The sequence below is a fragment of the Alligator sinensis genome, unplaced genomic scaffold (genome assembly GCF_000455745.1).
Source record: "Alligator sinensis unplaced genomic scaffold, ASM45574v1 scaffold706_1, whole genome shotgun sequence".
Classification (NCBI taxonomy): domain Eukaryota; kingdom Metazoa; phylum Chordata; order Crocodylia; family Alligatoridae; genus Alligator; species Alligator sinensis.
The window spans coordinates 816,700-827,938 of record NW_005842683.1 but is presented as its reverse complement, the minus strand read 5'-3'; positions in this window follow the sequence as shown (position 1 = coordinate 827,938).

Sequence of the window (11,239 nt, the reverse complement as noted above, 5' to 3'; positions counted from 1 at the left end):
GGAATGCCTGAAAGCCAAAAAGGAGGCATACACCCAGTAGAAGGGAGGGGCTACCACCAAAGAGGAGTATACCTCCATCACTCGGGTCTATAGTGGGGCTGTTAGGAAAGCTAAGGCAGCTACGGAACTAGGGCTACCATCAAGGACAACAAAAAGTCCTTTTTAAAATACATAGGGAGTATGAAGAAGGCACCGGGTAATGTGTGGCCCCTGCAGGATACGCTTGGCAATCTGGTGGTTGTACCAGAGGAAAAGGCAGACCTTTTTAATAATTTCTTTGCCTCCATTTTTTTGTGCAGGGACTGGGACTTCCCCACTGAGATTCAGGATGGACTCAGGAGACACTCGGCCAGGCCTAGGGTAAGGGAGGACTGAGTTAGGGAACTTCTGGAGGGGCTGGACTTGTTCAAATCAGCAGGTCCAGATGCTCTCCACCCCAGGGTGCTGAAGGAATTGACAAAGGTTATCGAGGGGCCCTGGCATGGGTACACTACCACTCATGGTGCTCTGGCCAGGTGCCAGATGATTGGAAGAAGGCCAATATGGTCCCCATTTTCAAAAAAGGGATGACTGTGGCATTGATGCCTACACAGTCAGATGGGTCGCAAATTGGCTGAGGGACCGCACCCAGAGAATGGTGGTGGACAGGTCATATTCAACATGGAGGGATGTGGGCATTGGAGTCCCCCAGGGCTTGGTCCTTGGGCCTGCACTGTTCAATTTCTTTATTAGCAACTTGGACGAGGGGGTGAAAAGCACCCTATTCAAATTCGCTAATGACACCAAGATTCGGGTCAAGGTGCACATGCTAGAAAGGAGGGATAGGATACAGCTGGACCTGGACAGGATACAGGGGTGGATGAATGAGAATAGGATGGGATTAAATACTGACAAGTTCAGGGTACTGCACTTGGGCAGTAAGAAGCAGCAGCATACCTATAGGCTGGGGAACTCCCTTCTCGAAAGCACAGTGGCAGAAAGAGATCTTGGAGTCTTTATCAATTCCAAAATGAACATGGGCTGCCAATGTGAGGACACAGTCAGTAAGGCTAACTGCACCCTGTCATGCATCCACAGATGTATCACAAGCAGGACCAGAGAAGTGATCCTCCCCCTCTATGCGATGCTGGTCAGGCCACAGTTGGAGTATTGCATCCAGTTCTGGGCACTGTACTTTAGGAGGGATGTGGCCAGCATCAAGAGGGTCCAGAGGAGGGCCACTTGCATGATCCAGGGACAGCAGAGCAGACCCTACGAGGAGAGGCTACAGGACCTGAACCTGTTCAGCCTCGAGCACCTTCCAGAGTAACAAGGAATAATGGCCATAATTTGTTTGAGAGTAGGTTCAGACCAGACATTAGAAGGCACTACTTCACAGTCAGGGCAGCTAGGATTTGGAACCAACTTCCAAGGGAAGTGATGTTGGCTCCTACCTTGGGGGTCTTTAAGAGGAGGATGGATAGTTACCTAGCTGGAGTCATATGAGCCTAGTATTCTCTTCTGCCCAGGGCAGGGGGTCAGACTTGAAGATCTACTTAGGTCCCTTCCAGCCCTATATCTATGAATTTATGAACATGGTGGTGTATACATTGAAGAAAACTTAGACCCTCTCTCAACTCCAGAAACAGCTCTAAATCACTTTGTTACTTTCTACCTGTGTTCCATGCCTGAGTCCTTTCTGAGGTAGCTTTCAGATTCAGCTTGTTACCCAGATTACAGGTAAGCTTGTGGGTAGGTTACTGATAAAAGAGGCAGAAAAAGGTCTTTTATTTGCTTGAACTTTAAAGCATCCAAAGAACATTTATCCTAAAGTCCATCTGGCTACTCACATAGCACAACACAGATTCTCAACTATATTGGCTGGGGAGACTCTATAGGTGCAGGGTGGCATGCATATTGGCAGCAGGCCTCTTTGAATTTGCCGGATTCTCCAAATTTCCCTTTGACCTATGCCCAATATTTAGAGATGGCTGGTTTTAATATTACAATAAATGATCTCTGAAGTATTTTATTCAGAGGTGGTCTTCTCATCTGTTCTCCCAGTGAGGAAACATGGAAGACGCCATGAGACCTGCATCAGGGAGGTCAACTTGTGGCTTCATAAATGGTGTCTCAAGGCAGGCTTCAGCTTTTTGGACCATGACCCATACTTCAGAACAAGACACGTGCTCGGGTGGGATGGGCTTCTCCTCTCTTCCAAAGGTAAGTGTGTGTTCTCTTTCAGGTTGACTGATCTCTTCCGGCGGGCTTTAAACTAGGTTCATCGGGGGAAGGGGAGGACAAGTATGGAGGGAGCCATGGGACACCAAACCAAGAGACACCCACAAGATCAGTCCAGGTATGTAGCAAAGATCCAATTAGACAGCAGTTTAAGGGGGGGACCATGGACAGCCACCAGTAGAATTAGGTGTATATGTGCAAATGCCAGAAGCATGGGGAACAAGCAGAAGGACCTAAAGCTCTTGCTAGCGAGCAACAACTTTGACCTAGTGGGACTAACAGAAAGCTGGTTGGACTCTCCTCATGACTGGGTGGTGGGAATAGAGGGCTATATGTTTTATAGGAGAGATAGAGTAGGGAAAAAAGGTGGGGGAGTTGCTTTCTATGTCAAAGAACAGTACACATCTTCCCTAATCAAATTAGGGTCAGAGGGTGGTCAAGCAGAGACTCAGTGGATAGTCAACCAAAGACTGCGGTGCTGATGACATCGGGAAGGCTTTGGCTTCCATGACCACAGTCCAGTCTTTGGAGAGAGAGGCAGTGAGCTGCTGGGAAGGGACGGGCTCCACCTCTCTCCGTTGGGGAGGAGGTTCTTCTCAGCCACGGGCTGCCCTGCTCCACCGGGCTTTAAAGTAAGCCCGCTGGGGGCTGGGGGGACTACTGCCACTGCTGGCCCCCTGAGCAACTCTTGCAAAGCCAACAGACCAAGGCACTTAAGGGATCCCACCCCAGCCCTAGCCCTGGAACAAAATGTAGGCAGGGCACGGGCCTCCAAAGGGACACAAATTCCAGGAGCTTGGGGAATAAACAGGAGGAACTTGTCCTCCTGCTAAATGCAAATAACTATAATGTCATTGAGATAATGGAGACCTGGTGGGACTCCACCCATGACTGGGCCACAGGTATAGATTGCTATACCCTGTACAAGAGGGCTCAAGTGGACAAAAGGGGCGGGGGAATAGCTCTCTCTGTCAAGGAAAAATACGCGTCCCTGCAAGCTGACATTGGCATCCATGGTGGATGACTTGAGAGCCTCTGTTGTACCTGGCCTTGGTGAGGCTGCAGCAGGAGTACTGAGTCCAGTTTTTGGCTCCGCAATCCAAAAAGGATGTGGAGAAGCTTGAGAGGCTACAGAGGAGAGCCACACACATGACCAGAGGTCAGGAAAACAGACCTTATAATGAGAGGCTGAGAGCCATGGGACTCTTCAGCCTGGAAAAGTGCAGGCTCAGGGGTGATCTGGTGGCCACCTATAAGTTTATCAGGGGTGCTCATCAGGATCTGGGGGGAACATCTGTTCACCAGAGCGCCCCAAGGGATGACAAGATCAAATGGTCACAAACTTTGCCGCGACTGATTCAGGCTGGACATAAGAAAGAACTTCTTCACTGTCAAAGCCCCCAAGGTTTGGAATAGATTGCCACCAGAGGCGGTTCTATCACGCACTTTGAACACCTTCGAGACACATTTGGATGCTTATCTTGCTGGGATCCTATGATCCCTGCTGACTTCCTGTCCCTGGGGAAGGGGGCTGGACTCGATGATCCTCTGGGGTCCCTTCCACCCCAAATGTCCAGCTAACACTCTGGAGTGGAGGAACCAGAACCAGGCCACCCTAGACAGGTTGGGGAAGTGGGCAGAGAACAACAGGATGCAGTTCAATAAGGACAAGTGCCAGGTGCTGCATCTAGGGAGGAAGAATTGCCATCGTATCTACAGGCTGGAGGGTGACCTTCTCAGCTCCACTGAAGCAGAAAAAGATCTTGGAGTCACTGTTGACTCCAGGATAAACATGAGTCACCAATGTGATGAAGCAGTTGGCAGAGCCAGTCGCACCCTGTTGTGCATCTGTAGGTGCTTCAGAAACAGGTCCAGAGAAGTGATTCTCACCCTCTATGTGGCACTGGTCAGACCACAGCTGGAGTACTATGTCCAGTTCTGGATGCCATAGTTCAAGTGGGATGTGGACAACCTGGAGAGGGTCCAAAGAAGAGCAACTCACCTGATTATGAGGGAAGGCTAAGGGACCTTAACCTCTTTAGCCTCTTCAAGAGAAGACAGAGGGGACCTTGTGGCAGTGTAGAAATTCATAAGGGGAGAGCAACCTGAAGTAGGCAATGATCTGTTCACCATGGCACCCCCTGGAATGACAAGGAACAATGGCCATAAGCTACTAGAGAGAAGGCTTAGGCTGGACATTAGGAAAAAAGTTCTTCATGGTCAGGGTTGCCAGAGTCTGGAATGGGTGTCCAAGGGAGGTGGTGCTCGCCCTGTCCTTGTGGGTGTTCAAGAAGAGACTGGACAGGCACCTGGATGGGATCACATGATGTTAGGGTTGGTGACTCTTTTCTTTCTTGCCAGGGGCAGGGGGTTGGACTAGATGGCCCACTGAGGTCCCTTCTGACTCTATGAATCTATTAATCTATCAATTTCTTTGTTTCCCTGAAACTTTTGGAAATGGAGGGAACCAGATCTCTGATGGACTTGGAAGGTGTCAATTAGTTAGGATTTTTATCCTTCCAAAAGAAGGAAGGTTTATTACCTCCTTTTCTTCCCCAGTGTGGAATGTTCTTCTTTCCTCCTTACATTATTTCATGGTTTTCCCTGACAAGGCTGTTTCTGTTTTTACAAATGATCTAATCACTTTAACAAAAATATATCTTGTATTATAGCAAAATAACATCTACTACATTTGGTTACATCAGTCACTACTACTATTATTTTAAGATAAAGCTATGGTATAGTGCAGGGGTCAGCAACCCCAGCACTTGTGCTGAGCATGGCATATGAGGCCATTTTGCTCGGCATGCCACAGCCAGCCCCAGCTCTGGGCAGCTGCTGCCAGCAATGGAGCCCGGGCTGCTCCCAGCAGGGCTTGCAGCATCCCAGCTGTCTACTGGGAGCAGCCCAGGCTCCCGGATGGCAGCAGCTGCCCAGAGCCAGGACCAGCTGCAGCTGGGAGGCTCCAAACAGCTGCATTGGGTTCTGGAGCCCCGGTGTAACAGGTCGCCCTTCCCAGCACCATCTTCCTAGTACTCCGCGCCTTGTGTGGGGCACCGTTTGGGCCCTGCTTTAGGGTTCTTGTGTCCCGCCCTGTACTCGTCTGCCACGTCTTGATGGAAATTATGATGATGTTCTTGCGAGCGGGAGGCTGCCTATTGTACTGCCCTGGTGCCAGGGGGTGCTATCTGTGGCTCTGCTTCCTCCCCTACACCGCAGTCCATGCCTCACCGATGGAATAGACGTTGTCCGGTCTAGGTCTACACCCTCTCTGGCGCTTGGGCTCTCCACAGCCCTGTCTCTCTCCGCGCCTTCTCACTGACACTTCTCAAAGCACTGCTCTCTCTCAGGGCCTTCTCCGTAACGTCGCCCTCCTCTGGGGCCTTCTCCATAACGCCGCCCTCCTCTCAGGGCCTTCTCTGTAAAGCCGCCCTCTCCTGGGCCTTCTCTGTAAAGCCATCCTTCTCTGGGTCTCTTCTACAATGCCACCCTCTCTGGGGCTCCCCAGCAATGCTCCCTCTCTGGGGCTCACCACGCCCACACTGGGGCTTCTCAGCAATGCCCCCTCTCTGGGGCTCACCAGTAATGCTGCCCCTTCTCTGGGGCTGGGGTCTGTGCACCCCTAATGCTGTGCCCTCACTGGCGCTGGGGTTCTCACACTACCGTGAGTCCTCTATGAGGCCTCCTCCAACCCCTAATAGCCTCACCCAAACCACTGGTTATAAACAGTAAACACAACCACAAGCCCATAGGCTATAACATAAATATAAGTCACCTGGCTATAATCACTCTTTGCCTACCGGGGTTCTTCATCCCACAGCCGTGTCATGTGCTGCTCCTTCAGCAGGCTTCTCCTCTCTTCTGCAGCAGAGAGCTCCTTCCTCCTAGGCTGCTGGCAGTGAACTGCCTCTGGCCTCAGCTCCTTGGGTTTATGAGGGAGCCAGGCCCTGCCCCTTCTGGTCAGCTGACCTCCTCTGGTTGCCCTGGCAACCCACATCTGAGCTCCCTTATTCCTTGCTAGGGCTCTTTCCCCGGCAGTTTCCCCTCTTTAGGAGCAGGGTACCTAAGTGCCCTGTGACACCCGGCATCAGCTCTGTATTGGCGCATGCACCCACACGTCAGAGTAGGCAATGGGGCCTGAGGCAGCACAACCCTGGTCTCTCCTCTGCTCCTGGCACAGAACTGGTGACTGGGCTCCAGAACCCAGCGCAGCTGTTTGTAGCCAGTCTGTGCTCTGGGCAGCTGCAGCAAGCAGCGGGCAGGCTGCAAACAGCTGTGCCAGGCTCCACAGCTCCAGCATCAGCTCCATGCTGGCGGCGACTGTGCGTGCACCTCCAGGCAGACAGCATATGTATAGTGTGTATGGATTGTATAATGTATGGTCTTCCCTTATCTTTTTTTCAGGCCTTATATTTTGTTTAATATAGATTCCTTAACTTGCTGACCAAGTTAGTTGTCGCATCTGCAAAGGTCCACTCTATGGTCACTCAGAAACAGGCTTTGGGCCTTATTTCTGTACAAGCTCCCTTGAAAATGGCCAAGGCTGCCAATAAACTTCAGTGCTGCTTTTAGCCTCTGCTACACATCTCTGTGGCTGTCACCTCTCACTGCCACTCTCTAACTGCAGAGACATTTTTACACGCAGTCCCAGCTGACATCTGCTTTCTCTTTTCTCCAGCAGCCTTCTGAGTGAGGTGTTTTTTTCTGGAAGTAGGATGTACCCTCTCCCACAAAGTTTAACCATGTAGCCCTGTCCTGGGATAGTTTTTCCCAATTTGTGGTGTCAGTGCCATGCTTCTTAGTGTTCACTTTCAGGTTGTCCTTGAAGTGTTTCCTCCAGCCCCAGCATGTCCTTTGTTCTTGGCTGAGTTCAAAGTATAGCAGTTGTTCTGGTACACATGTGTCAGGCATGCACACACAGTATCACATAGAAGACTGCACTCTGCTCCAGTAGGCCATCATTACATCATTACATACTTCATTCCACATCACCTGATTATCTTTGATCAGATAAGATGTGTCAACCAAGGTACAATTAAACCATTCCACCAGCCAATCAGATTTAGGGTGATATAGGATCATGCAAGTTTTTTTATTTTTGTTTTTTATACATTTCTCACAATGTTGCATATGTGGTAAAACAGCTGGGATCCAAAATTTCTCCCCTGGTCAGTATGGAGGGATCCAGGCATGCCATGGTAACACACAAAACTCTCAACAAAAACCTTTGCCACAGCATGAGCCTTCTGATCAGGGAAAAGATATACTTCAATCCACTTGAATTAATCTTCTACTACAACCAAGGCATACTTGTTGCTTCTTGGTGTTACAGGTAGGGGACCCAGTATATGTAAGGCTGTCCTTTACAGGGTTTGTTTAGCCTGTGTGGAAACCATGGGAGCCCTGGTTTTACTCCTCATTCCCTATTACACACCAGACATCCCTCATGATCCACACCAGTCCTAGACACACTTCCTCCAGCCCAAGAAAAAAATACCAAGACTGGACCTTGTGCAAGACTTCCTCTATGTCTACATGTCATCTCCACACAGCCCCTCTCATGATCTGGGGATAGCAGGGCAGACCCTACGAAGAGAGGCTACAGACCTTAACCTGTTCAGCCTTCGCAAGAGAAGGCTGAGGGGGGACCTGGTGGCCATCTATAAACTCACTAGGGGGGACCAGCAGGGTTTGGGAGAGACCCTGATCCTAGCACCCTCTGGGGTAACAAGGAATAATGGCCACAAATTGTTAGAGAGTAGGTTTAGACTAGACATCCAAAGGCACTACTTCACGGTCAGGGTGGCTAGGATCTGGAACCAACTTCCAAGGGAAGTGGTGCTGGCGTCATTTGAGCCCGGTTTTCTCTCCTGCCCAGGGCAGGCAGGGGGTCGGACTTGATGATCTACAAGGTCCCTTCTGACCCTACTTCTATAAATCTATGACTCTATGGAGTCATGCAGAGCTTTCAAAACTCTTGATATCGCGCACTCTGGGATGACTATTTGGACATGCTCGGGTGTTTGGGGTGAACCTGGGGGTGTTCTCACTAAAATTCCTTGCCTAATGCTTAGCTCAGGCCACTACTTGGTACTGCTTTAGAGATAAATGATGTTGCCTGGTCTTAGCGAACTCCTCACTATCACTTTCTTTCCACCATTTTTCACTCCCCAATATCAGGAACCAACTTTTCACTCCCCGTATTTGGAACCAACTTCCAAGGTAGTGGTGCTGGCTCCTACCCTGGGGTTCTTTAAGAAGAGGCTTGATGCCTACCTGGCTGGGGTCATTTGAGCCCAGTTTTCCTCCTGCCCAGGAAGGGGGTCGGACTTGAAGATCTACAAGGTCCCTTCTGACCCTACTTCTATGATTCTATGATCAGCATCTTCCTATTGTTTTCCCCCCCAGTCCACAAATTCTCTAACTTCCCTTTTATCCTGAGTTAATTCACTCTTCACCGTCTTTTCTGTGGATAGTGTCTGTACCCTTACTGCCTCCACTTTCAGTTCAGCCTCCACTGCAGGAGGACAATGGGACAAAACACTGGCATTTTGGTGTTGTCATCTGCTGCTGTGCACTATCTCCTATTTGAACTTGGCTAATTGTTCCAATCACCTAGCCAGTTGTCCTTCAGGTTATTAAAAATTGTGTAGCCACCAAAAGGAATGTTTGTTGGTTCTTAATGTGAAGTATCTCCCTAGGAGACAATGTCAAAACTGTTTGGTAAAGGTCACTATAGCAAGCAATTCCTTTCTCTTGGTTGCACATTGATACTCAGCTTTGTTCAGAGTTTGGCTTCCATAGGTTATTACTCTCTCTTGGCCACCTTCAACTTGTGACAAAGCCACTCCAATCAGAAGGGTAACTGAGGCTAAGATAAGGAATGGCATCAGTCACCGCTTTAGCTGAAGAAAGGAATCTTGACATTCCTTAGACCAGGTGAACTTCACCTTATCAGAAAGCTTGTGTAAGGGACTTGCAATGGTGGCAAAACCTACCATAAATCTCCTATAGTAGGAGGCTATGCCCAAAAACCTGTCAGTCATCTACTTCTGTGGCTTCTGTGGATAGTAAGTTAGCATTCATCTACTTCCTGGCTACTTAGCAAAGGGCACTAAGAAAGTTAACTCACTCTGTACACATGGGAAAATAAACAACTTTTCAATAACTCCCATTGCAACTTGGTTACACCCAGAATGTTCACAGCTGTATACGTCCGAGATTTATTTACCTTTTATTTTAATATGCAGGTAGAATTTGACAGATATATTTCTGTTCTGTAATGGGATAGTAATGGATTTCAGAAAAAAAAAGTAATTTCAAAGTTCAGTTTTTGAGTAACCATGAAGCCTTGAAGCTCTTCCATCAATGGATCCATCTATATGGTAAATGGAGAATTCCTGGAAATTAATACAAAGAAATTATTTGTGCAAACTGTCAGAATACTGGGATACTGACAGCTGGATGACAGATATATGAATATCTAAAATATCTAACAGGTAAAAATCTGAGAGAAATATGGACTGGAGTGGGATGATATGCAGCAGAGATATAAAATGATATAAAGAGAAATGTAGACTTCACAATTGGAAAAGTCATTAAGAATACTATCTTACCAATGTAGCACAGTCTTTTGGGACAAATGTAAAAGGCTTTCTGTTTTCTAGTATCTATGACTGCATATTTTAAATTATTTTTTAGTATCTTTTCAATAACAGTTTGTATGGTAAAGGAAAGAATGATTTATGAATTATTTACACCAACAGTCATGGACAATATATTTGTCGTTATTCAGTGACATCAGCTAATGAAATACGTATTTATAAATAGTATATGTTATAAATTATTTGGACCTCTCAGATAAAAGATAATCAATGCATATGGAATGAATAATCAAAATATTTTAACATAACATGAATGTTGTGGTATGTGCAATTGTAATTGTGCTTCAATACAGTCTTGAATTGCACAGTCACATGCTTCTTGAGGAAGGCAATGCTGACTGTTCCAACTTTTCCCCTTCCTATGGACATATACTAACCAACACATGTGTTAGATAACATAGTCTATTTGAATAATCTATATGCACTATGCAAAGCAAATTGTAGACATTATATAGCAGTTTGAGCTAGATACTGTAATGATTTACATTATCTGAGAATCAGGCAAAAAAAACAGCTTAATACTGAAAATGGGAAGGCATACCCAACACCTACATTTGCAAATTTATGAAGTCTTAGCTATCTCATTAGTAGAAAGGAAATATGTAGTATGCTTGTAAATGATCTTCATTGCTGAAAACATCACTCTGTGCATGTCTACAGGAGACACGACTGTGCAGTCATTACTACATATTTATTTAGCACTTGTATTGGCAAGTACTAAATAAATGCACAGTAACTGGAGTTACCATGCAGTAGCATCGGCAAACATCTTTTAAATGACACTAAAGCATAGTAGCCTAATAACACTGCACAGTAGTGTATTAGCACTGTCCGTGCTGTGACTTGCTACTGCACAGTATTATTAGGCTATTGTGCAATGAGCGTCTTGTGTAGACACACCTTCTATGAATTAAAATCAAGCCCGACTGTGCTGGTAGTGGTCAAAAAGATGTACTAAGGGTAACAAAAATTGTGAAACAATTACTATAGGTCCAAATGAAGTTATCATACAGAAACTAGAATTTAGGAATATTGAGTGTTGTTATGACTGTGAAAATGGAGTAAAAAACAAGACCCTATTTCATTACTGTGTTTCTTTAGTTTTATGAATATGAAAATGCTTTTAAATTAGTCTGATTACACTGGAGTAGCACAAGGTAGATGAAGCATGGATATCTAAAAGGAAGAAATGTTAGGAGAACTGAATATGGTGGGGAGCTGGAAGTGAGGCATAAGAAAATGAGTTTCTAGGAGCACTGTCATGGAAACTTAGGCTGAATGGATGACCTCCTATACTTGGGGCCTTTGGTTTGAAATATAATGTTTTAGAGGTGGCCTCAGGGGAACATCAGACT